Raw genomic sequence first — 26,924 nt, forward strand, 5'->3', positions numbered from 1 at the left:
GATCCCAGTTGACACTGAGTTGAACATGAGCCAGCAACGTGCCCTTGCTGCAAAGGCAGCAACAGCCTTCTGAGCTACATTAGGAAGAGCATTGCCAGGAGGTGGAGGGATGTGATCCTTTTTTTCTGTGCAGCACTGATGAGGCCACCACTGGAGTGCTGGGTCCAGTCACGGGCTCCCCAGTACAACAAAGACATGGACATACTAGAAGAAGCTCAGCAAAGAGCTACTAAGATGACTAAGGGACTGGAGCCTCCTTCATATGAGGAAAGGCTGAGAGCTGGGACTTTTTAGCCTGGAGAAGAGAAGGCTCCAGGTGGAATCTTATCAGTGTGTATAAATATCTGAAGGAATTGTGCAAAGAAGATGGAGCCAGACTTCTCGGTAGTGCCAAGTGAAAGGACAAGAGGCAGTAGGCACAAATACAGAAAACTGCATTTAAACGTAAGAACAAATTTCTGTGGTGAGGGTGGTCAAACACTAGAACAGGTTGCTCATAGAAGTTGTGTGGTCTCCATCTTTGAAGGTATTCAAAATCTAATTGAAGAAGTCCCTGAGTGACCTGCTCTAGTTGGCTGCTTTGAGCAAGGGGATTAGACTAGATGATCTCCAAAGGCCCCTTCCAACCTTAAAAGTTCAGTGGTAGATTTTTTTTTTTCATTCCTTAAAATCTTACTCAGATTTCCCTGAAATGTAAGATTTTGGAAATTGCCATGATCAATCTCTAACCTGCATTGCTCAGTGTGATTCCTGCAGACTCTGCACCTAACCCTCACTCTGGCCAGCACTCGATTCCCTCCATGCTCATTGTTTAGTCCCATCAATAAAAACCTGAGATTTCCTGGCAAAGTTATGCTAGCTTCCCAAGTGAAATACCCTTCAGTTGGTATGTTTATGCTGACACTTGGCATGCAAGGACTTCTTGTACCAACTAAGCATTGTGAGCAATCTACCAGCCACACACCCACTATGCAATTGTCCCTACATCAATGACTGCTTTCATTGATTTCCTGCTAACTCTGCTGCCTCTGCCAGTGACTGGAAATCCCTGGTGTGTTAGCAAAATGCCCGCTTTTCTTCTAGACTGCCAACAGGACTCCACATGACTTTGCTGCTGCTACTCCATTTAAGACCCAAATGTCTACAGCAGGAAGGGATACTTGGTGAAACAGCCTTTTGTCAATGATAAATAGATATGGAAGGAAAATGTGAAGATTGTGGAGGCCACAGTCTAAAGTAAAGCCTAAAAGCTGAGATAAGAGCCAGTGCCAGGAAAAGGAGAAAATGCAGTTTGTTTCCTCTTAAGACGCAACCTTCAGTTTAGAGGTCCAAGGTGTTCCTTTTCTGACCAGCTTGTGCACACTTTTCAATGGTTGTGCATTCATTACGGACAAGATGCTGAGCTGGGATACTGCTGTTATCATTCACATAAGCCTGTGGTGAAGGATACCAAGAACTGGCTAAATTGGAATAGATATTTGGGAACAGAGACATGGGTAGAGTAAAAATTATTGAGATACAGAACCCTTTAGGGAAGTCACTGAACACATGTAGCTAATAAGGAAGGGAATTTACTGTAATAGGGCTGGTGTGTTAACACAGTGGTCTTACTTTCTCAGGGTTTCTGCATCAGCATTCCTTGCCTTTCCTCCTAATGCATTCTCCTGCCAAATTGTATCTACTAGCTGCTGGTGGGAGGGAATATTAAGAGTATATTGAGAGTACTGAAATGTCATTATTTGGCAAAAGTCCAAAAAGTCAACCCCAAAACTTTCACAGAGCAGAAACAATGCTATAGCAAAGCAGTGAGTGAGCACATTCATCATTCACAAACACACTTGCTTTAAAATGATAACATGCAGTATCATTGGAACAAACCCAAATTGCTTTAGATGATTTTTTAGTGACAGTGGAATCAAATGGGTGAGTATATCTTTTCAGTAAATAGTTCTATAGAAATTGGACTTCCTGAATTTTGTCCAGGAAATCTAAGACAGCACTCAGTCCATGTGCGGCACAACACATACACAGTCATGCCAGACCTTCTGTGCATGTCCTAAGCATAATATCTGTGAATATGTGATAAACTGGACATGTCCAGAACACATTGCACTTAATACAGGCTGCCTGCAGACCACAGGTACTGCATGTCAGACTTATTGCTCGGGAACTCACATTACGCATACAGTTATGCAGAGGTCCAGCAGGTTCAATGCATGGATATGGTCTCTAAGCTCTATGTATTTTCCATCCATCTATATACGTATGATAGCTGCTAAGGAATGCACTTGTCTCTAGTATCTGGGAATGTCATGGAAAAAAAACCAAAGCAGTGCTACTGATTCTGTGCTGAATTCAGGACACAGAATGAATCTCTGCCCAGCAAATGAAGGGACCCTATGAGACCCTTCATGTTTATTGCAGGAGACTGCTAAAATAGAGTTTTGTGGTTTGGTGGATTTGTCTGGGGTTTTTTCCAGTTACAGGGGGTTCATTTTCACAAATACCCTTCCAACCAGAGCTGCCTTGTCTCTGTTGCCAGAGTTGGCTTTGTAACTCTCTTAATGATAACAGTATAGATGAGGGGGAAAGCATGGGCTTTCTCCCAAACAACATTGATGTAAAATACTGTCTAGAGAGATCACCATGGAGCAGCACTGCTATCATTTTATATATTCAAACCAAGATGGGACTAAATTGGACATAAACTTTATTTACTGTTCCACCACAGTTAGCAAAGCCCATTGTATCAGGTTCATCTCTTATTTCCAGTACATTACCCAGCATGAAAAGACCGTGAAGCAGGAAATACTTAATTTTGTGTAGCTCACTGGAGACTGAGCACCCCAAATAATGCCAGAATGCCCAGATCAGCACAGCTTTCCAGAAAGCTGGCACCACCTATTTCTCCATTGTCTCCTCTTTAAGCAGCTCTTGACTCAGGGTGAATGTGCTATGAGGTTAAAAGAAACTTGATATCCAAGCCTGAAATTTTCTCACATCCAGTGTTCACAGTATGACTCAAAACTACAGTTTGTTCTTGTAGTTTAGAAAATAGTTACTAAACTAGTTAGCTACTGTTCATTGTCTCTGTGTTCCACTTGTCCACGGTACCCAATATTTTGGGCTGCTCTTTAGATATGAAAGAATCATTTCATTTGCCCTAAATGAACAAGAGAGCTCTGCTGTTTGATACAGTCTGGGTTTCTGGCAGTCAGAAATCTGCAATATGGAGAAACAACTCATACAAAAATAGGTTATCACATAAGATAGAAGAATTTTTGAAAATCTGGCCCAATATTTACACAGATTTTATGATGTGGCATTGTACATCACAGTATTCAATGGCAGCTCCACAATATGCTGCAAAAAATCACCAGAAGGCAATCTACCAAATGCAGCACAAGGTATTCTGGGTTACCCTCCCATAATGCCAGACTTTTGCTGATGAAAGCCTGATGCTCTGAGGACATACTGCATCTTTAAAACAGCCAAATGTGAACACACCCTGCCAAAACAGCTATGTCAGTAGCATGTGCCAGCAGATCTTCTGCCAGCAAAACTTTCTAGTTCAAACAAGGCCAACAGTGGTGTATGCAGCCTCGGGGTACCTCATGAGTGGGCATCCTGGTGCCTGCTCACACAGTGGCAGCAGTGCAAGAGGTGAGGGGAGAGCCCAGCTGGCCTTCTCCTCACAACACGCAGGCCAACGTACATCGTAACTTGTATCTACTCTTCTTTACACTCCTGTGGCTGGCCTTGTTTGAATAAGGCAGTTTTATAGGCAGATGTTCTGCTAGCATGAACTCTTGATATTCAACAGCTGGTCTGCAGAGGACTTCTTTGCAGGTCCAGTTACACCAGTGTTACACGCACTTCTCACTAGGCTGCAGTGCAACTGTACATCCTTCATTGCTTACTCCTGCCTTACCACTTGCAGTCCCCTCTCTCCAGTACTATGCTGATGAAGCAAACCCAGCTTCCAGTAGGTCATTCTCTGCTAAGTGATAACAAGAGGCCATCTACATTCTGTTGGAAAAAACAAGATCCCTTTCCCTCCTCTTAGATTTATCACAACACAAATGTAGCATTAGATGCAGCTGCGACAGGTTTGAGTTTTGGTTTGGCTGCTGTAAGTGGAATTTTTCTTTAAAATTTTTGACAAAAGATCATGTACTGCAGTCACAATCATTTTTGCAAATAAAATACTAACAGGAAAAAAAGAAATATTACTGACAATTATTGAAAGATATTAGTTGATTTTTCTGACTCTCCAACTGAAAAAAAAAAAAATGAGGAAGGGTCATTAATCTAGGCCCAGTGTTTCCTGGGAGAAAAATGATCTGACTGCCCAAAGTGGGAAAATGAGGAAATTTGAACTTTCAGACCCACAGAGAACATGAATTCATGGAGAATGAGATCTCAAGCATGAGGATCATCTTCTCCAAGGAAGCTGTGACATGATGGAACAGTATAAAAGTGAAAAGAAATTAAATATGAGACTGGCTAAAGAGTAAAACTGACTTCTAGGGAAAAAGTAATTTTAAAACAAATATTTTAACTACCAGACTCAAATTCTTAGAAACAATCAAAGTGACCACTACACCATGAGTACAATTCTTACACTCCAAATTTTTATAGTTGTAAAAAGGTATGTACACGGAATTATGAAAACCTTTATTCTAATATTTTAAGTAGGTGTTATTCAATTTTAGGGAATTTCAGGTATGAACTAGTTCCGATTTTTGAAGCCAAGAGTTTTGAAAGTTTATATCCACTAGGATCGGGAATTTAATTTTCATTGAGCTGAATTATATTTCCTGCAAATGTGAAATTGAAGAATTCAGTTCATACTATTGTGATACCTGGCTTTGAATGGTATTTTACTAACAGAGCTCCTCAAGAATACATCTTCAGTCATATTTTTATTCATTACCTTAAAATAGGAAGATGGAGTTTGTTAATGAAATTTGCTGATGACACAAAAGCGGGAGACATCATTAATATGGAAGGGAATGGCAATATGATACAGGAGGACCTGAATAACCTTGAGAACCAGAGTAATAGAAATGGAATGAAAATTCATAGTGCAAATTCCAAGCTTGTGCCCTTGTGAACTAATACAAATTTCTGTTGTAAGGTGCAAGGTCATCAGTTCAGGAACAGAAATACACAAGTTGTGGCTGGAAGTGCAGGTTAACAACTGGCTTCAAATGTTAAGAGGATGTGAAAAAGGCAAATTTGATCCCCAGGTTTACTGGGAGAGATAATTCCAGTAGACAGTGCGGGTGACTGTGGCTGAAGCGTTGCATTAAAAGAGATGGAGTAATCTGGCAGAAAGTAAACCCCCTTGCTTTATAACTCCCCTCACCAGAAAGGGAGGTTAGGTGTGCCTAGGTTTAAATTCTGAGGGACATCCAATTTGCCACTACCAGTCCAGTTGCGTTTAATATGTAAATTAAACTACCATGATTCTGGATACACTAATAGTGGTCTGCACCTTCAGTCCAGTCATGCTCATGAACTAACATGGCCGCACTCTAGGGTTCGGTCGTGTTCAGTGAGAAACTTTGATAACTGTGTACTTAAACACTGCAGTTTTATTTGTGCAACAGATATATAGGTTTTTTGGATTGCTGGTGATAGTGACTGTCTGCAAGAAAGCACGTGCAAATACGATGTCATTAAGTACAAAACGCGTGAAAAGGTTATAAATAATACAGCCTGGCTATAAATGTTAGGGAGTAACTCTCTAGAGAGATTTCTAAGATTCCCGAGAAAAGCGCTTAGTCTAAATATCACCCAAGGTGTCCCAAGGCGGGGAGAAGCAAGGCTTAGCACCTTGGCTGATCCCAGTAGTCAGAGGCAGTCTGAGATGGAGTTTCCCTTGACTTGTTCACAATGATATCTTCTTCCAAAAATTCCCCATTTCCCTGGCTATTTTTATATCCTTTCTACCTTCAAGATGGAGATTGAGTGACTGTAGTCATACATACCTTTAATCATGATTGGTGTGAATTTCTCCCACTTCACATTTAAAGGTATAGTTTACAAAAAATCGAGGATGCAGACTCAAAGAGGAGTGGTTGCACCTTGGAGGTGGGTAGCCTTTGGGATGGAGGTGTGTTTTGTATTAAAATGACACTAAAACGAGCAAAGTTCACAAAAGGGTAGCACTTTGGCAAGGTCTCGAAAAACTATTGGCTCAGGGGACCAGATGGGCTGCTTATCAGTTCTAGAGGACCATTTCTTCCCATTTATCATCACGGAGCATGGCCACGGACTCTCCACTCCACTCCACCCTCTATGATAAGTTGCAGGGAGTTGCTGTGTTAGTGGATTCCTCCAAGTCTGCTGCAGCTGTGACCCATCCTCAGAGCTCTTTGGTTTTATACTTTTCCTTAATGGGTGAACAATGCTACATTTTTCATATAAACCCTAGTAATTTTACTAATAATTCTACACTGGACGAGGCAGTGCTGAGAGCCCCTCTGGAGCTCAGTGCCATCCAGAACATTTGCCTTCAGGGAAGAAGAACTGAGATGGGGATGGGTGCAGAGAAGGGTGGCAAGACTGAACAAGGGACAAGACCATCATGGCATAAGGCTACAATGACACAGCTTGTTTATTCTTCCAAAGTGATGAGTGAGAGACTCTCTCTACATCTCTTTAAAGAAGATAAAGAGCAATTGATGCTAAAAGACAGTGTTGGTTCAGGAATAAATGGGCATTATCTGACCTGAAAAATTCAGAATGCAATTTTTTTAAAAAGTACTGGAGAGATAAGTTTCTGAAGCAACTTCCCAGGAAGACTGGAGGAGGCAAAACCTGAACTATATTAAAAGCTGTATTAAAGCTGTATAAAGAGTGGGGTGAGGTAGTTGCCCAAAACAGCTGGAGCTGAGACCCAGTTGTCCCATTTAGTATTCCTATTAAAAACATTGAAGTCATTTAGTAGCCATTCATAAAAAAAGCAAAAGTAAACAGCCTTCATTTCTAACCGAGTTCTGCATTAGCACAAATTAGATCAATTTTCAATTGGTGAGCCAGTTCATTGTTTTTCTTGATAATATGAATGGCAGTACCAGTTCCAAGGACAAGATGAATGCATATGGAATTTTGTATTTCTAGTTACAGAAATAAAACCCCAAATATTACTTCTCCCTCAGGTAACACTGAAGTTCTTAGAGCATTACTTTTTGCAGTGGATTGCTTGCTGTAAGGAGGTCACCTTCCTCAGTCAAAGAGATTGACATTTGAAAGCTCATGAAAAAGACAGCATAGCACTGCAAGCCTTGACAACAACTGTTTCGCTCTGTGTGTGTGTGTGTGTATGTGTCTGTGTGTTTTCTCTGTTATGGTTTGTTGTGCAACAGCAATAATCTCTATTGCTTTGTAGTATACTCACAATAAATGGCTTTTTAGATTGATTACATGCCTCAACTTTGCTTTGGCTATTAATCAATCTCAGCAGCTGTTTATTGCTTTGTACATTACAAAGCAATAAAGATTATCCCTTAAAGAGCTGTTAATGCCTCATGGAAAAGTTTGAAAACCATTATTTTTAGAAATAGTACTGCTGATATATAATTTTCTGGCTTTTCTTTCTTCCTTCCGTGTTATTTTAAGAGAGCTCAATGCTTGTGAAACACAAAATCATGTCTCTACCATCTTTGTTGCTTTTTTGGATTCCTTTCTATTGCCTTGCTTATCTTTCCTAAATTGCTAAACATGGTGTTTCATTGCCGACACTGCTTTGTGTAATGGTGTGGATTTGTCCTGAGTCAGCAATAGATTCTGCATATGAAGGTACCATCCCCAGGACATCCCAGCATCAATAGTATTCCTGTTCTTCCTCATTTTTTTTAACCAAGTAATAGTTTTAGGACTTGCCTACACTGAAAAATGAAGCAGTAAAAATCTAGCAATATACTTATGAATGTAAACCTTCCTGCATGTACGCTTCTATTCCATGATCAATAAACCACGGAAAGAGGCATTCTTTGTTACTTTAGAATAAGAACTTCCATGTGGGGAGTGATACTATCCTACGTACAAAAATATAATTCTACCTGTAGAATTACATTGGCCAAAAACCACTTCAGTTTCTGGCAGCAGCTGCAGCTCAAATATTGAGAGATATTTGAGTGATATTTGCATGACCTTGTGACTCTTATAGATGTACTCTCTTCATACTTGTGCCAAGCCTACCTCCTTGGCTGACCTCCGAAGAAAGGTTGAGCTGCACTGTATTTTTGCAACTGCTGTTTTTCATCACTTTTTGTATTCTACAACCTGCCCCTGAGCACAGGAAGGAAGGATTGGGTGAAAGAATGAATTTTCCGTCTGTCCTTATCCCTGGTCATATTTCCCCAGCAAAGTACAATCTGGCCCATCATTTCTGGCTCAGTGCACAGATTTATTGTCAATGTTAAACCACAAGCTCAGGTTTTGCAAGCTTTTCTGTGGTCTCCTCTCAGTGCAGTCTTCAGTCATGATGTAAGTAAAATCATTCTAGTAGTGAGAAGCTAGGTTACATGCAGTTGCCTACTTTTCTACTTAAAGTATCCAACAAAAGCCCAGGGGTGTACACAAAAGTTTGTAATAGTTATACTCTCCTTCAAAACTGGACTGTTACCTGCCCATTCTTATCACAAATACTAAGACCACTAATCAGCCACTGGTTGATGCTGAACTTGGTTCCGATTTCATTCCCATTAATAATAAAAATACAGAACATGCCTGGAAATAAGTAGAAATATTCTCTCACATAATAGTAGTGTAGCACAGAATATTGTCCTGGTTTTGGCTGGGATAAATTTGATTTTCTTCCTAGTAGCTGGTACAGTGCTGTGTTCTGGACTTAGGATGAGAATAATGCTGATAACACACTGATGTTTTAGTTGTTGCTGAGCAGTGCTTACACTAAGTCAAGGACTTTTCAGCTTCTCACCCCACTCCACCAGTGAGTAAGCCAGGGGGCACAAGAAGCTGGGAGAAGACACAGCCAGGACAGCTGACCTGAACTGGCCAAACGAATATTCCGTACCATGCGATGTCATACTCAGTATATAAACTAGGGGGAAAGCTGGCGACGGACCCCTGCTTGGGGACTGGCTAGGCACTGGTTGGCGAGTGCTGAGCAATTGCATTGTGCATCACTTAGTTTTGTATATTCTAATTCTTTTATCTTCATTATTATTATTTTCTCTTCTTTTTCTGTCCTATTAAACTGTCTTTATCTCAGCCCATGTGTTTTACTATTTTTTCCAAATTCTCTCTGCCATTCCACTGTGGGGCAGGCGAAGTGAGCAAGTGGTTGTGTGGTGTTTAGCTGCCTGCTGGGTTAAACCATGACATATATCCAAAAGTAAAGAAGAGGAAAGATAAAAAAAAAAAGACATACAAACTGGCAAAATTAATTTGGTGAAAGCTTACCTGAGGATAGAAGCAATAAGAGGGTAACATGGTGAAGAAGAGGAAATGAGTGGGAAAGCATGGATGGAATCCTTCCCCTTTCTTTTTCCTTTTAATTGACATCTATCCTAAGGATTTTTTAAATCATCAAAATACTCCTAGAGGATACAATTTCACATTTTATTAGTAGGTGAATGCAGCCCATTCATCTTATGAGTCCTCGGTTTTGTAAAATTAGTTACAGATTAGCTCCTGCAGACTGACACATGTGAAAGGAAAAGAGTCACTCATCTAAGAACAGCTATTTTTAGTAGGTGTATCAAGTGGAATGGATAAATAAAGTAGGCAACATGCCATGTTGAATTTTCCTGGTGAACTTCATGTACAACATCTAGAGAACTTACTGTAGACAGAAGGTATATAGTGGAAGATTACTTCTTCTGGGACATCACCTGTCATCATTCCTACTTCTGAAGAGGAGATACAGAATACAGGCAGTGCAAAGAGTTGCTCTTAAATAATACCAAAATTCCCATTCAGTAAGGTTCCATATAATCAGAAAGGCCAGTGTTGCTGGATGCTATGAAATGTTAATAGTCAATGTTGCATAAAAAAGCCCTAAAAATAGCACCATTATAGATTTAGTAAGATTTTTCAGCTACGTTTAAGTCTAAATATGATGAAAGTAGAGTAAGTCCAAGTTGCTAAAACCAATATTACAACACGGTCTAATATACTTGCATTTCCACAATATAAATACTTAAAAAGTGTATCCCTTATTTTGAAAGCTGAGGTTATACTTCTGAATGGTAAGCCCTGGACACAGATAATGTGTTTTCATCATACAAGGTAGCATGACTGTAGTACTGCTGGCTGCTGCAGTGTCACTCAGCCTGGCTCAGGCAGACGATACCAAGCAATCAGATTTAGACTGTCAACAAAGATCTGAGCAGATACAGTTTCTTTTGCTATCCCCACAGTGGTTATGAATTTCTGTTTCTATATTGCAAAAATCAAGCAGTCCCCTAGGCATCAAATGACTGAGTCTTGTTTGCTCTACATCACTGGTTTAAAAGTGATCAAGTCCTTCACGCATTAAGAGGATTTGGAACAGATTCAAGCAATGAAAATTTGTCCAGTTTAATCTCTGTAGGTGTGGGAGGTCAGTCAGTAACAAGACTACCATTAAGTGTACTCCACGGTCACACTAGAAAAATGACCTTTCCGGTTTGGCTTATGTTTAAACACAGTTGACAGAGAGGAAATAAGATAATCACACCCTACAGAGTCTTGCAGCTGCTGACACCTTCATTCCAAAGCCAGGGTTATTTTGAAAGGTAGGCATCTTTGGTAGCATAGATTTTGAGAAGCAGATGAAACCGAAGGCACAAGAGACAGCATTGCTAGGTGAGAAAGGTTTAAAAACCCTGGTGTTTCTTTTAGCTCTCTTCTTTTATCACACTGCTTTTTGAGACAATTCTTTTCTACCTTTCAGCTCTCCACTCGCTGCTCCTGGAGCAAGCCCACACAAGGGAGAAACACAGCAAGTTCTATTCAGTAGGCTCCCAAATACTTGCTAATGGTCTCCAGCTGTGATACAAATGGAACAACATGCTATTAATAAATGTGAGAAGCAAATAAGGGTCTCTTATTGTACAGCTGCAACCCTAAGACTACAAATATGTAACAAAAGATAGCTTACTGCTAAGGTAAAGACAGCCTGTCATGTTTTCTGGTAACGCAGTGCACTGATCAATAACCCTCCTACCTCCTTGTTTATCTCGTAATCTTTAGGATTGTGTTCAACAGCAATTCTAGGTTGTCTCTGGGGTGGAGCATCTCTTTGCTAGCGTGTTTATCCATCATCTCACATTATGAAGACCTGGCCATGACTGGAATCCAGTGTGTTAACAGTCTGCAGGCAATAGATGAACAAAACAAATGAAGCCGAACTGCAGAGAATGCATTCAAATTGAAAAATAAGAAGGTATTGGTCACTTAAAGCAAATTTTCTGATTTTATGATTTTTATAAGACAATTGTTGGAAGCTTCTCACATATTGCCTTATGCCAGGGGATATGAAAGGAAAGACATTTATGAAGAAGTGGTAGACTTCACTTCTGAAGCAGCTGTGCCCTTCCCTTGGAAATTTGACTACTGGCTACCTAATGAAAAAGGAATTTTTGAGCCATGAAGTTCAAAGACTGACAGATGGAGATCTTCTGGGTTATGGCAGACGATGCAGGTAGCAGAGCCATTCCCACACACACACACTTCACTGTGCAAGTTATCATGATTTCTACCCCATGTTTCCATCAAAAAGCCTGTGTGAAGCCCTTTACCGGATACTCAGGGATGGAACAAATAATTCTTGCTGCAAAAGACTTCCCCCAGCTAGGAAGGAACCTGGCACTTGCACAAAGTTGGAGTCGGGGCAAGTGTGAAATTTTTTCCCGAAGAGTTCTCACACTCAGTCTAGTGCTTCAGCTCACTCTTTTCTTTATTACTATTGGATCTTACTGCTGTTATATGTATGCTTCGTAGCAGCTGGAAGCTGGCTGAACTACCTTACTTTTTGTTCCAGCATTTAACTACTCTGAACAAGCACTAGCAAAACAGTATTTCAGGCCTGGCCATTGTTAATCATCCCACAACAAACTGTAGTCAGCAGAATCCTACCATGTTTCATGTAAAATTTGGTTTCATTTTTTAAATAAAATTAAACATATTTAATTGATTGATGAGGCACCAGCATGGAAGCAGATCCTGAGGCCCTTGTGGAAGAGGAATTCTGTGCTGCATGAACAGATGAGGATCTGTTTTTGTGGATCTGTTTTTTGTGGATCTACTTGGCAACAACAGGGGTCAAGTTATTGGTTGGTACAATTACAACTGACTAAAGTGAGGTAACAGCCAGGAAGATCGTAGCCTACAATACTGCATGGATTCTTCTTCTTGCCTTCACTGGATATAATTTTATTGTTTTTTAAGCAACAGACGAAAGTTGTTTACATTTTTTAATTATTTAAAGTTGTTGAAATTAAATTTTTAAATTTAATTAATTTAATTAAATTAAAGTTAATTTTAAAAGTTAATTAAAAGTTGTTTAAATTAATTTTTTTTAAAAAAAGATGTTTAAAACCATCTCATGTTTTAAACATGTGGCAACAGCTCTTCAAATAATCAGTATCTTGGAAGATTCCTCCACCACTTTTTCTATTGTCCATCCATCATATTGCTGACATTCAAGAATCATGAATTCATCCCCCAGATCATAAAATCAGATATAAAATCTTCCTGTTTATTGTGTCTTCTAATGATTTTTAAATATTCTTCTACTTCTTAAGCCTTTGTACATTTATATTTTCATATTTTCTCTAGTGACACATTTTTCCTCAAATCCCATGCAAGTCACTTGACCTTTTGAGCTAGTGTATTAATAAATATGAGAAATATCACAGGAGTCAAATGCAGTCCCTGATAATAGACTTAGCTTGGGAGACTACATTCTCCCGGGCCAAACACAGTCCCTAACACAGATCTTTGGTGACACTCCCCACTTGACCTTGCACATTGCTCCACCATGGAGTAACTCAAGAAACTCCTGCTGAAAAGTCACAAGCAAGTGACAGAAATTGGCTCAGAACTCTGCTGTCACACAGTCACTTCCCCCATGCATGTTAACGTGAACTAATGAATAAAGATCCAAAGTCCAATTTTCAGTGCAGCTTATATTTATTTTTCATATAGAACTCCTGACTTCCATTTTTCCTCTGTGAAGATTAGATGTTTGCACTTAAAGAAAGTGATTTCATTTATATTAAAATGCAAACTCTTCCACAGTGGTAGTTAGTGGTGTTTGAAGAATGGTTTAACCTGGAACAAGCCCAGATCAGAACTGCAGAGCTAACATGCCTGTCCTTCAGGGTACTTAGACTGTGTCACTTTGTAAGGTGAAGATAAACCAAACATCACCAGACAGGTTTTCCCTCTAAACAGAAGGGGTGAACATCATTACTTTGTCTCTCACTGCCACAAAAAGCAAAGAAAAGAATGAGTATGTAGTCTGGGAAAATGAAAATAAGCCCTCATCTTAGTAATAAAGCATTCTAAATATTTTGTGTCAAGTTATGGGTTGTCTTCCCTAGCACACAGGACAGATGCAATAAACTAAAAAAAACTAGTAAGACAGCTAATTACAATATTGTGAGGCTCAGGGGTTTAATTTTAAGGGCTCCTTGGGTTCACCTGGGATATGCTACTTAATTACTTGCACAACTGCAGAAGTACACAGGAAAAGATGTTCAGCTGCTGGGCAACTTTTAAAGAAATGGCCAGATTGATTACTCTTAGATGTCCCATTACAGTGTCCATTGAGATGTGGCTAAACATCTGGACATGATGCTGGACACTGCATTCATATACTTCCTTATAATGGATACATTGCTTCCCTTGCTTATTCTCATTTAACGGTATAAAGTTACAAACTTTACAGTGGCACCTGTATTGCTGTTCATCAAAAGTGGGGGGCAGCGTTCAGCCTCAGGCATAGTGTCTGCCTCAGTTTTACTTCACATTTAGGAAGGTGAACAATATTGCAATTTTGCAGTTTATAGGTGGTTGTTGTTTCTAAGATAGTACTGATGTGAGGAGTAATATGGAAAACTTGCATAAAGGGGACTTCACATGTAATTAAAAAATGACCTGTTTTTTTTTTAATTTCTGGGTTCTTAAAATTACCACTGGACAGTATACTGAATGTTGGGGTTTTTTCACTGTATCCTGTGCTCTTTTTTTTCTGTATTTGAACTATAGAAATTGTCTGCAAACATTTTTTCCTTAAAATGTCTTACGATTTTGCCTGGTGTTGGACATCACCAGCTCCAGTCAAAGGGTTGTACTTAATGGGGCTACGTTTGGGTGGTGAATGGTCACCAGCAATGTTCCTCAGGGTTCAATTCTAGGGCCAGTTCTGTTCAATGTATTTAACAATGGTTTGGATGCAGGAGTTGAATGTGCCATTAGCAAGTTTGCTGATGATACCAAACTGGGAGGTGCTGTTGACTCTTGAGGGGCAGGAGGCCTTGCAGAGGCATCTAGATAGATTGGAGCACTGGGCTGTGATTAATAGGATGAAATTTATCAAGTCAAAATGTTGGATTTGACACCAAGTATGGAGTAATGTCGGGAACAAGTATAAATTGGGAGAGGAGTGACTGGAGAGCAGCCCTGCAGAAAGGGATCTGGGTGCTGGTTGGCAGTGGGCTCGATGTGAGGCAGCGATTGCCCTGGCAGCCAAGAGCAAACCCCGTCCTGGGGTGCATCAAACCCAGTATAACCAGCCAGTCAAAAGAGGCCGTTAGCCCACCGTATTCAGCGCTGGGGTGGCCTCACCTTGAGTACTGTGTGGAGTTCTGGGCCCCGCAATTTAAGAAGGATGTGAAGGTCCTTGAATGCACCCAGAGGAGGACAACAAAGCTGGAAGGCATGTCCTATGAGGAGCGGCTAACTGCTTTGGGTTTGTCTAGTTCCCAGGAAAGGAGGCTGAGGGGTGACCTCACTGCTCTCTACAGCTTCCTGAGGAGGGGAAGTGGAGAGGGAGGTGCTGAGCTCCCTGGTATCCAGTGGCAGGACACATGGGAATGGCTCAAATCTGCATCAGGGGAGGTTTAGACTGGACATTTCTTTACCAAAAAGGTGGTCAAACACTGGAACAGGCTTCCTAGAGAGGTGATTGAGACCCCAAGCCTGTCAGTGCTTAAGAGGCATTTTGACAATGCCCTTGACAACATGCTTTAACTTCTGGTCAGCCCTGAACTGGTCAGGCAGTGGGACTAGATGATCATTGTAGGTCCCTTCCAACTGAAATGTTCTACCCTCTCCCCTCCCCTCCCCTCTCCCCTCCCCTCCTCTCCATAACGCAACCAATGCAGGTGCAGCTGCCCTTGGCTTGCACTTATTTGGGTCACACAACCTTGTCTACGTGAAATTCCGACCATCTCTTGGCTGACCCATGGCAAGCGTTGAAAGAAAAATCAGCATCCTGATGTAGATGATGTTCTAGTTCTGGCTACAGTCAAGGGGGAAAGATGCATAGTATGGCAGCACTCAGAAATTAATGTTTTGGGCTGGAACACATTTTGCTGAAATACAGGCAGGAAAATGAAACACTGACTTGAGCTAAGATCATTCCCCATTAATTGTTAGGGGACTGTTACGGGACTATGTATGCAATTTAATAGCTGTACGGAGATATTATCATCTTCTGTTGTGTGTGCCAGCTGCTGTGGGACTGCAAAAAAAATGGCAGAGATAACAAATCTGGGATATGGAGGGTATTGTTTCTATGAAACTGTACAGTATCTGAAAAGGCTAAACCCGCCTGTCCATTTTAGGAGAGCAACATTTTGGGGTAAGGAAGATATGTATTGATATTTTTGTTAAGGTTTAAAACCTTTTTGTCTTCCATTATATTTTATTCCAGTTGTTTGAGGCTAAATAGTATTTTTGTTATCAGTCAGCACACACCACTAAGTGACAGGTTCCCAAAGAGATTGCCAAACCAGTTGGCTCTGTGGGACAATTTCTATACTGGTAAACTAATCAGGGGCAGAGTATTTAGTCTGGATTCTGGCTTGCCACTATTCATGCCATTAATTTGTTAGACTGATACCTGCCGTGACTTTTGACAGCGACCCCAGCACTACCCAGGAAGGATTCCCACTGGGCACTTTGCCTGGTTCTTACTGTAAGAAACACAAAATGCAGCCATCCGGCTTAGAGATCCATACAGTTAAGAGACATCCATGGGCTGTTATTAAGAAACTAATCACCTGGTGGGTTTTTTGTTGTTTTGGGGTTTTTTTTGTGAGTTTTGCTTGTTTTTACTCAAAATCCTTGGGGTGAAATTATGACATCACTGGGCTGAAAGATTTGCAAGGGATTTCAATGAGGCCACGATTCAGCTGATGGACCTGGAGACATTTCAGCCCATGGTTGCAACATATTCCGTGTTTTCTGTGTCTGCATAGAGGCTAAGTGCCTGTGCAGTGTGAAACTTCTGCAGCATTTGATACTGGGTATCTACCCTGTAGCATGAAGATTTGACTAAAGATGACCAGGCCTCAGACAGAACAAAAAGTGTTCTTTCCATTTCTCCTACCTTTCTGCATTTCAAAAGAATTTCTGATATTTTTCATTTCCTACCCCCAGAGGAATATGGCCCGAGCAGTAATACCATTTCGGTAGCTCACCCCAGCAATTCCCAGTAGCAGCATTTCTTATGTAGTCATCTTTATACTGAAGTAAAGAATTGTCTAAATGTGCCATATTTTAAATAATTTCAATTATGATGGTGTCACTTTTTATAATGGATGGTAGCAAAGAAAAACAATAGTCCATCAGTGTGCCAATGTAAAAAATTAGTTGTGATTGGGTGAAAAACTGAGCATTTTTTCCTATGATTTAAGACATTGGAGACAAGGTTTTTCTTATAAAAAGTAAAATTTCACCAATAAATCAGTAAGAGCAGCTTTTAGACTTGTGCTCTATACTTTCATTAATATGCTTTTTTTGGATTGGTTGAGTCTCCTTCTGTTTTGTAATTAACTTATCAAGGAGTAATGGTCTAATTTTAGAAGGCCGACTGGATGACAGAAATAGTATTTGTTATAAATTGAAAATATTTCAGCATCTGCCAAGATTAGATTTCTTTAAATTACCCTTTAAAAACATTGATTGCTAATACTGTATTTCCTTTTCTCAATAAAATAGAAATATGTGTTCAGAGGAAGCTGTTTTCAAGGAGGCATTGCTGAGAAACAAAGCAGTTCCAGCAATATTAATCCCTCTCCGATGAGCTGCCAAAAATACAGTCTCCATTTAATACTACAAGTTTGGTGGGTAGTCATTTTTTATTATCCACCAGATTGAGTATCTGAAATTAAATGTTCAGCAATATTTGTATAAATGAAGAAGCTCCCAATTCTATACTTTGACATAACCAGGCCACTCCAACGTAGTAACTTTATAAAGACTAATTCTCCCCAAAATTAGTGCTTGATAAAAACATATGGCATGGTGTTTACCAGGAAAAAGAGCTCTGGTCTTAAATATAGACTTGTTGCATTCACGGCATATGACCAGTGCCATTTGAATGATGCCCAATAATGCCTTTTGGCTATTTCATTGCTACTATCAAGGCAATATGAAGCTAAATGTAATATCTGACATATCCTTTACCTGTGCTAACCTCACATTACATGGCTAATATTAGAAGCCTCATTAAAATCATTTATTCTGTTCAGAAAGTAGAAGTTAAAATGTCTGTACTTGAGCAGACCAAAGGTCTGTGTAGCTTGGTTCCCACTTCCCCACAGTGGCCAATTGTGGGTGCTTATGAAATGCTCATTAGATATCTAAATTGATTCTTTCCAGGGCATATCCTGTAGCTCCCAATAATTCTAAGCTGGAGATTTCTTTGTATAATAGTCTTCAATAGGCCTGTCTCTCAGATCGCTCCGACTCCTTTTTTAACCCATTCCCATTTATTCCCATTTTTGTTACAACAGTATGTGTATTATAAATTCAATTCTACATTATGGGAAAAATTAATTCCTTGTGTTTTGAACCTGCCAAATGATAATTTTATAGATTCCCATTCAGTGCTCTTATTGTGAGAAGCCATACATGATCGCTCCCTATCTGCCCTGACACCAGTCAACCATTTTCATTTATTTCATAGTATCCCCTCAGTTACCTTTTCTTGAAACAGAAAAATCTTCATCTGTTTACTTTTCATGTATTATCTCCTCATATGGAAAAGTTCCCCACCTTTGATCATTCTTCTTGCTCTTTCTTCCTTGTAACCTAGAGAAATATGAGATAGAGTGCTACACCAATGTTTTCCATTTATTCTCAGTTTCTTTCATCAGGGTTTGCCTTTCAACTGTGACTATTTTAATCAAACTGGACAAAATGATTCCTTGGCCTATTTCTTGCATGGCAGTAATATTATTTAGAAACCATTAGTTTGTATTGAAAAATTAGCATTTTCTTAAATTAACCTAATTTTGTCAGCTCTTATTCAGCTATTCATGGTGTCCTTCTGCAACACTTTACAACTGGCTTTTGACTTTAGTATCCTAAAAAACTTAGTATCATCAGTAAACCTCATCACTGTATACTTCCCCTTTGCAACATCACTTAGTAATAAAAGGCAAGCACCAATGAAATTGTAACAAATCTCTGTTGTGAAAAAAAAAAATAATAAAAATTATCCACTGCCACATAGCTTTTAAACACTTACTGACCCACAGAAGATTCTCTTACCTTATCAGAAATTCAATTTTTTTATGAGTCTTTACTGAGGGACCTGGTCAAAAGTATTTTGGAAATGTTACTTGATCCCTCTCAGGTCCTTATTCACTTTCATATACTCATCATAAAGGACTCTTTTAGATTTTTGAAGTACAGCTTCCCTCTGACAAAGCCATATTGACTCTTCTTATCTGTCTACTTACTTTATACACTAGTTCTAGTTACAATTTTACTTTATTTTCTTGGTACAGAAATCAGACTTACTGGCTTGTGCTTACCAAACACATGGCAGAGCCTCAAAAAGATCCCAAACCCTCCACCTTTGATTCTGTTGTTACTCAGGCCAATTCAAGTGGCACACCACATAAAGCAACACAGCAATTTCATATTTTAGCTATGCTGGAATTCAAGAATAGATACTGTCAAGTCCTGGCAATTTGCACATTTCATTTTTATCAGTGTGCTTTAATACCTTTTTAAATGTCAGGTTTTACCAGCTTAAGTCAACCGCATTGCTGCTAATGTTACGGACAACCTTATGCCCTGCCCCACACGACACACATCCTTAGGTCCTGCCCCCTTGCTGTGTGTTGGTACTCGCTCTCATGGGGCTGTGCAGTCAGGGAAGGGACCTGCCTAAGCAGAGAACAAAACCTATCCCCTCTCCAAAAGCAGCTGGTTTTGCCAAATCAGGTGGCTGATCGGCGAGTATGTAACCGTAGGTCCACTTGTGCTGCTGGCGGGTGCAGCGCACAGGGGAAGGATACAGCAACACAGACTGAGAGCAGCCTAGGCTAGTTGTGAAGCTACATCCTGAGACTTCAGCTTGAGGCAGTTTGCTGTCATGATAGTTGAGTAACTCATTTATATGCAGGAGGGATTTCCACAGAAACCCATGCAAGCATAAGATTTAATGATACTGTTGAGAAAGGAGATGGAGTGATGGTCTCCAAGTGTGGGAAGCCTCTCTGACCAGCAACAACACATATAGAGAATGTCGCCCTTTGCTATCATGGGTACAAAATAAATATTCTTACCCAACAGCTGAGAAAAGTGGGAACTCTGCCCATTCAACTGCCAGTTCAAGCAGGATCAGATGAGACATTTTGAATGGGAATTTTTTTTCTTTGCATCTTCCTCACATCCATAATGAGAACTGAAATTCACCTTAGCAGAGCTTTCAGGGCTCGTATGGATACAGAGAATAAGCATTCAAGCAGAAGTCTCATTCTACTTTATGTTCCTGTGATTTCAGTTACGAAAAGAAATGCTTCCCACCTTCTGGCACAGGAGCTCTGCATTTTGATCACTGGCCTAGGACTCTGTAAATATCAGTTCATCTCTCATCTACTCTTCTTATAGGTGTGTAAACTTACCCTTTTAAATACATGTATGCAAACATTTATACTTTTAAATTATGTACATAGAAGTGTGAGTGATTCCTGCAGAGAGGGAACACTTAAGTAAACTAACAAAATTTCTTTGATGGACGATAATGGGGGTACACAAAAATAAAAGGGGTTTTCATTGGCAAAACAAGCCCACACACAGGTGGAATGTAGTAGACCTCATGCAGATGATGGAGTGCTGCAGATCATCTCAAATGTGTAGTAACATGCAATAAAGCTTTAATGGAGTCTCAGGTTCCTCTACACACTGAGCAAGTTTCTCATCTATTAGGGATGTTAATATAAGCCAGGCCCCTGATGCAGCACAACTAGAACTTGGGCTGTGACCTGTGGGCTCGCAGGATACTGGAAAGCCATAGTTCAGTAGAAAGAAGGTTGATAAGAAAGCTTGTTTTTATCATTAGATCTACGGCTAGCAAACATCCTAATACAGGAAAGCACTAAACAGAGTGGGACTTGGTCAGAAGTAAATATTTACTTTCTGTATCCTGCCCTGTTATTCCTACAGTACATTCAGAGATCTATATTTTGATTTTTGTTCCTAGTGCAGGAAGAGCAGTGTTCCTGAGCTGAGGGAACAAAGGGCAAACATTGCTCATATTTCAAATTTCCATCAGGTCTGCGATTTTCAAGTATTCCCAAGGAGGAAAGTTCCACAATCTTCTTTCTTAGTTTTGTTGATGCTCTTTCATTTTCAAATACATTGTTAATTTTTTTTAATTGTAAAAATGACGTTCAACAGTTATGCTTCCAAAAAGTCTTGAATTGTTTGGGAGGGGGAGGGCATACTTAGGCTTTTGTGATGGTACAGACAGTGTCCATTAAGAATCTGGTGAGATTATACAGCTTAGAAAATCTATTACTTTTAAGTATCTAAAAGAATACACAGTTACTGAGGGTTTGAAACTGTTCTGTCCTAATATCACAGCATTCCTGCAGTGAAAGTTGATCCAGTTTATGGTCCAGATAAAAGCTAAAAGTGCTGAATATGGGTTTTACAAACAAGGTAAGAAGGACTCCATGGCAATTTGAGCGATAGAGAAAACGTTTTGTGGATAGAATCCTGACTCACTGACAGTTCATATTTTCTCTCAGGAAAATTCCACAAACATCTCACAAATACTCCCTAAAATCACATGCTATTTTTAATTGAATACATTAATAAAATAAAAAAACACTGTATTTCTGTAATACCTAGGAATTCCAGTCATGAATGATAAGCCAGTTGTATTAGATGTTACTCTAACTACAGAGCAAAATGACAACATTCTTGGTCACAAAGATTTCGCAATCTAATTACTAGGAATAAGAGAGGTGGATGCAGAGAGAGAGATGGTATTTATGAAGGAGTGGCTACAATGCTGAGTATAAATCCCAGAATGTCTCCAGCTAGATTCTGGTCATGTTTGGTGCCTATCATGACAGTTTTGGAGAGTGACTGGAAGAAGCATAATATTTAACACGGCCTACTGTACATGTTTGTAAAGGACTACTCTGACTTCAAGCCTAGTGAGGAAGAAAGCATTTTGAAGCGTGAGTTGAAACCTAAGTAGGCAAAGCAGTATGGAAGCATTGGCTGAGCAAAGACAGGAACCAGCTTCTTTGAAAACCAGCAGAGAGAACAAAGGGCTTCTCAGACCACTGAAATTGAAATGTCATTAATAAAGCTATGAGATGAAGAAAGTCTGGGTAAGTTTCAATTGTCCAAAACCACTGAGCTATTTTAGGGATAACTTAGGGGGAAAATCAGCCAGTTTTACACACTGCATGGATACGAAGACCCTGAGGAGACCAAAGGCAACATCTGAATGAAGAGATGATTAGAAGTCAGGATAGCTTGCACAAAACACATAGAGGTGTGTTTCATATATGCTTGGAGACAAAGGATGTCATCAATGAGGTGGATAGGTCAACTGGTCAAGATATTAGTTTGGATAGAAAACAGATCAGAATTAAGAGGAAAATGTTCTATTCCATCCACGCACATTCAATCAGCATTAATTCGGTTGCTTATTTAAGCTAGTCACAAAGCTACATACCTATAACTTCTACATACACTCAAAGGTATAGAGACGAAGCTACTGTGTCCATCAGGTCTCTTCCCACTGAGCTATGATCCTGATGTATCCAACAGTCACCCCTGCCTGACTATCAGTGCACTGGGAACCAGACTTTGAAGGGAAAGGGCAGAAACTGGGAGAGAAGCTTGGCAAGAGTGTGCAGGAAATACCCACCATTAATTGATTCTGGTTTAGAAACCTACAAGGCAGGCTTGAACTGACTCAAGAGACTTCAGCAGCTTGTGATTTAGGTCAGGATGGGCTAAATGCATGCACTAATTATTATGCAATAATTGGATATGTGCAAAGGAGTGTGGATATCCAATACCTCTGTGAAAGAGTGATAAATAATGCAAAGAATGCTACAAAGTTACAGATGAGTGGTTACCTCTACTTCCCCTTTGCTGACAGGATCAGCAGCTGTCAGTAGTCAGGACAACTAGCGTTAAGTGTGGTGGTTCCAGCTATGCAAGCTTGGTCCCAGATGTTTCTGAAGGTCCTCCACGGTCAGGTGTCCCTGAAGGTAGGGCTGTGTTAGTGCCCTTCAGGCTGAGGTAGATGAGTTTTAAGAGGTGGAGAGCACCATACAGGTTGGCTGTTCTTTACCGGCTGGTGACCTGCTCTAAAGTATTCCTTGATGACAGGTGTAGCGAGCTGCTGGGCAAGTATTCTTCTATTAGGTTAGCTCTGCTACTTCTACCAATTATGTTATTATGTTTTCTTCATAACACTTGCCTGATCCTGCTTTACCTAACAAAAGTTACATCCCTAGCAACTACATAACAACATAATGAAGGTCAAGCTGTGGGCCTCTGACACCAGTGTGACTACTTGAGTGACATCAGCTCAGCAGGCCAAGACAAGGTAGGGGCAGCTGAAGATTGCAAGGCACTTTGCCTATGCCTTCCAAGACAGAACCTGCTGTTCTGGACTAAAAAATCCTCATCCACCTTCTGTCCCCCTGTTTGCTTTGTAACAGGAGTCACACCAACACCCTCTTCTTTTCAGCAGAGAATAATTATAGGCTACAGCAAAGCCATGAGCAGGGTTTTTTCTAGACAGAATTGAGTTGATAGAGGAAGACAGTTATAAGGTGGGAAGGAGATAGTTGTGGGCTTTGGAAACAAGCTGAAAACTCCAAGAAGACGAGGAGCCACCCCTGGGGAGAAAGAGACACCCCCCTCCTCCTTGGCAGGTCTGCCACAGACCCACAACAACCTGCAGGCTTCTCCCAGATTGCCTCCCCATTCCTACATGCATCTCCCAGGTGTCTCACAAATACCCTCTGAGATTTCTCTCCCCACTCCCAGGAACCCGCTCTGCTGCCACAAAAGCTGAAAAATAGTAAATACTGCCAAGGAGCTTTAAGCTGCAAATTCCTAACAGCACTCCAGCCTGGAGGCTTGCCCCAGGCAAGTAGGTCTGAACAGCTTTAACTCAAGCTAACTCCCAAACAAGAAACACTATTGTTTGACAGCTATAGGTGTCTGAACCACAGAACCAATTGTACTGTGACTCTCCTTTACCAAGTTTCCTCCCCTCCTGCCAGCCATGTACCAGATTATGAGGGACCACAGGCATCAGCATCTGCAGATCCCAGCAGCTGAACTGACTTTACTTCTTGTCTCCATGTTGCTGTACAGCTTGCACAGCCAAAACCAGCATTCTTGTATTCTAGGATACTACAGATAAAATAGTCAGGTAAGCAGGTCTGCCATGCTAAGCAAACAGCATCCCACAGGTCCTAGCATCCCTAGGTAGGGTCTTAAACTATACCATAATCATATACCTCTGTTCCATGCTTGTTTACTTCTGCTTCCTTCTGTTACCCTCTGCTCTTCTTCTCCCCTGTGAATTATCTTGCATCTTCCAGCTGTTGCTGTGTCCATTCCAGTACTGTATGCCATACCATTCAGACTCCCTTCCCCAGAGTCCTTCAAATCATCTCAAAATTGCCATGAAACAGCACCACATAATCATAACAAGCAAGAAGTAAAAGTTAAGATGATACAAAGTGTTCCACACTGGACTGTTGGCAGTCACACAAAGCCAGAGACTCTGCCACAGCTCAGTCTCTTAAGCATTTGAATTCTGCCTGATCAACAGCATGTGACACACATTTATATATGATACTGCAGCTAGTATGGAGTATCTCACAAGATTTTCCAGCAGCATGCTTCTCCACATACCCAACCAGCTTGTTTTGCTGCACATATTATTTCCACCCACACCTTCAACATGGTTATCTCTCTCCAACATCTTATCATAGCTGATTTACTGGTAAATTACATATACCTAAATTAATTTAAAGAGTAACAGGCACCCTCAGCTCTCTGCAGCAGATCACAACTTCTTGGCTGTCATTTTTTTTTTTGAGGATGCCATACAGTTTCACCCCTTTTTCTGAGAAGCAGATGACTTGCCACCAGACACACTTTCTGCTTAACAGTCCTTGGTTTGTTTTTTTTTCTCCTGCAGCCTACACTGTCACATTCTTTAATGACGTCTTTATAAACACTGTGCACTTTGGTGCTGTATATTACCTATCAGATATTGAATTCAAAGTACAAAAGCAGGATACCAAAGCATTTGTGACACCAGTGTGCCCATAAATACCTGTTTTCTCTGTTTTCCTTTTTTGATACAGGTATTTGGATAGCTTAGAAATTAAAATTATATTCTGCCCTAAGTGATCGCTCTCATCAGACAGCATGAAAAGGTACTTCTTATCCTTTCTATTACTTCATGCTTTGCTGTCTCATGAGCACATCTCCTTTAACTATTATAAATCCTGGTATGTGTATTCATTATGGACTAGGGATTTTTTCTGCAAATGAGTTATGATTCCCTTGGAAAAATAAGACCAGAAGAAAACACCAATCAGACACAGGGACACAGCTCTTAAACAGATAAGTAATGCTGGATTCATTGCATGGGCTTTCGCTCTGTGTTAGGACAGGTTAACCCAGTAGCTGCTTGGCATTCTGTATTGCTCAGGACAAGAAGCTGTGAGTGCTCCTTCTTGCAGGTGTTGCTTCCTGAATGGTTGATGATTCCATTTCAGCCTATAAATTTGATATGTGCTTCTGCATGCTGAATTGTATAAATTGAAAAGCACTGCATGACTTACAACTTCTAACAGAGTAATTATTCACAGGATGCAAAAGAAGTTGAGGTAGAAAGTATATGTACAGAGCGAAGATGTAAATTTTTTATCTCAGAAATTAAAGACCTAAGGAAATAGCACTAGTCATTTTCCTCTTTCTATTTACTCAGGAGTCAGACAATTTCAGTTCCTGTGTTAAAATTATCCCTTTCCTTACTCCAACGAGGAATTCCACAGAAACCAGGGGAATATAGCATTTTAAGTGGTTATAGAAAGGAAAATAGTCCCCTGCAAACATGGCAGAGAATATAAATCAACTCTGAAAATCATGGAAGAGTCTGTGTCATGATTTCACTCATGCCACTAAAGTGAGATCTCTCAACAAGAAAGTGGGAGTTGTCTGAGGGCACTGAAAGTCTGGTTTCATCAGGAAGTCCTCTAATGGCTGACCATTAGGCAAGAGGTGGACAAAACAATCTCTGCTGGTTTGCATTCTTGACTGGAAGTAGCTGTTCTGAGCTCAGTAAGCTCCATGTATGCTAAAGATGTACCTGTCTTCATGAAGCCACTCCACATAGGATTAAAACAGTGTCACAAATATGGTAGGTGTCTGCATATGCTCAGATGATGAAGAGGTGATGAGTGGTTTTCATGGATTTGCTTTTTTGGAACATGGTGCTTAAACCCTACCTAGATTATACTCTAGTACCAATACATACATGTGCATACCTATAGGATCTAGGCTTTATTGCAGGTATTTTAGGCGAGAATTTATACTAAATGTCACACTCATATTTATTGTAATAGTAATCTCCGAACTCAGATTTTATGCTAGCTATTGAATAAGCTGTTCTTCAGGATTGTGGGGAGAAGGAAGACAACACTGAAATGTGAAGGAAGACAACACTGAAATGTGAGAGCTAACTTTTAAAAACAAAAATAATCCACATACTGGGAAACTCAGCTGACAACCTTTCCCCTTCCTTATATGGCGTTGTAAAAGGACATTCCTCTCAAGTTCCCAGCCCTTCATGGAAAATTATGCTGATATCAATATTACCTACTGACACGCTATCACATCACACTATACTTTGTCCCATATCCAAAAGAAGTTGCCCAAACAGGCCAATATTTAACAAGCAGACTTATCTATGTATATATATCTAGCAAAGTTCAATGAAAGAATAAAATTTTATACTGCCTTAGGAACACTGTACCTAGGAAATACTATATAAAATTCCTCCTTGTGCCACTTTGAAAACATTTTTATAGCCTTATTTGGCATCTCCTGCCTTTTGACACGTGGTCCCAAGGTGCTAACAACAACAAAAAAAAACCCCAAAAACCAAAACCAACCAACAAAACACTAGTCATACAGCTTTACCACAACAGGAAAGCTACGGTTCAACACTATTTTAGAAATATTGATCAATAACATTAAAAAAATCCTCTAAATCTTAGTGATGGTAAATACCCTCTCCAGTCTTCATAGACAAGATTGGTCTGGTCTGTTCCGCTCCCTGCAATTCAGCACACCAAAGCTCAATATACTCCAATGGCAAATGAGTGGCATAGACGTTAAAAATGTTTCTGCGTGTTACTTTCATTGGTATC

The 26,924-nt window shown here is 40.2% G+C and overlaps 1 protein-coding gene across 1 annotated transcript in view; it reads right to left on the reverse strand.

Moving 5' to 3' along the window:
• Nucleotides 1-26,667, reverse strand: part of ARMC2 (armadillo repeat containing 2) — a 100,634-nt gene extending 73,967 nt beyond the window's left edge. The window contains exon 1 of the mRNA XM_080389023.1: nt 18,176-26,667. The gene's annotated coding sequence lies outside the window, so the exon portion shown is untranslated. The remainder of the gene's footprint in view (nt 1-18,175) is intronic.
• Nucleotides 26,668-26,924: the final 257 nt, after the last annotated feature.

Source organism: Falco punctatus, assembly GCF_963210335.1.
Source record: "Falco punctatus genome assembly, chromosome: 5".
Lineage (NCBI taxonomy): Eukaryota > Metazoa > Chordata > Aves > Falconiformes > Falconidae > Falco > Falco punctatus.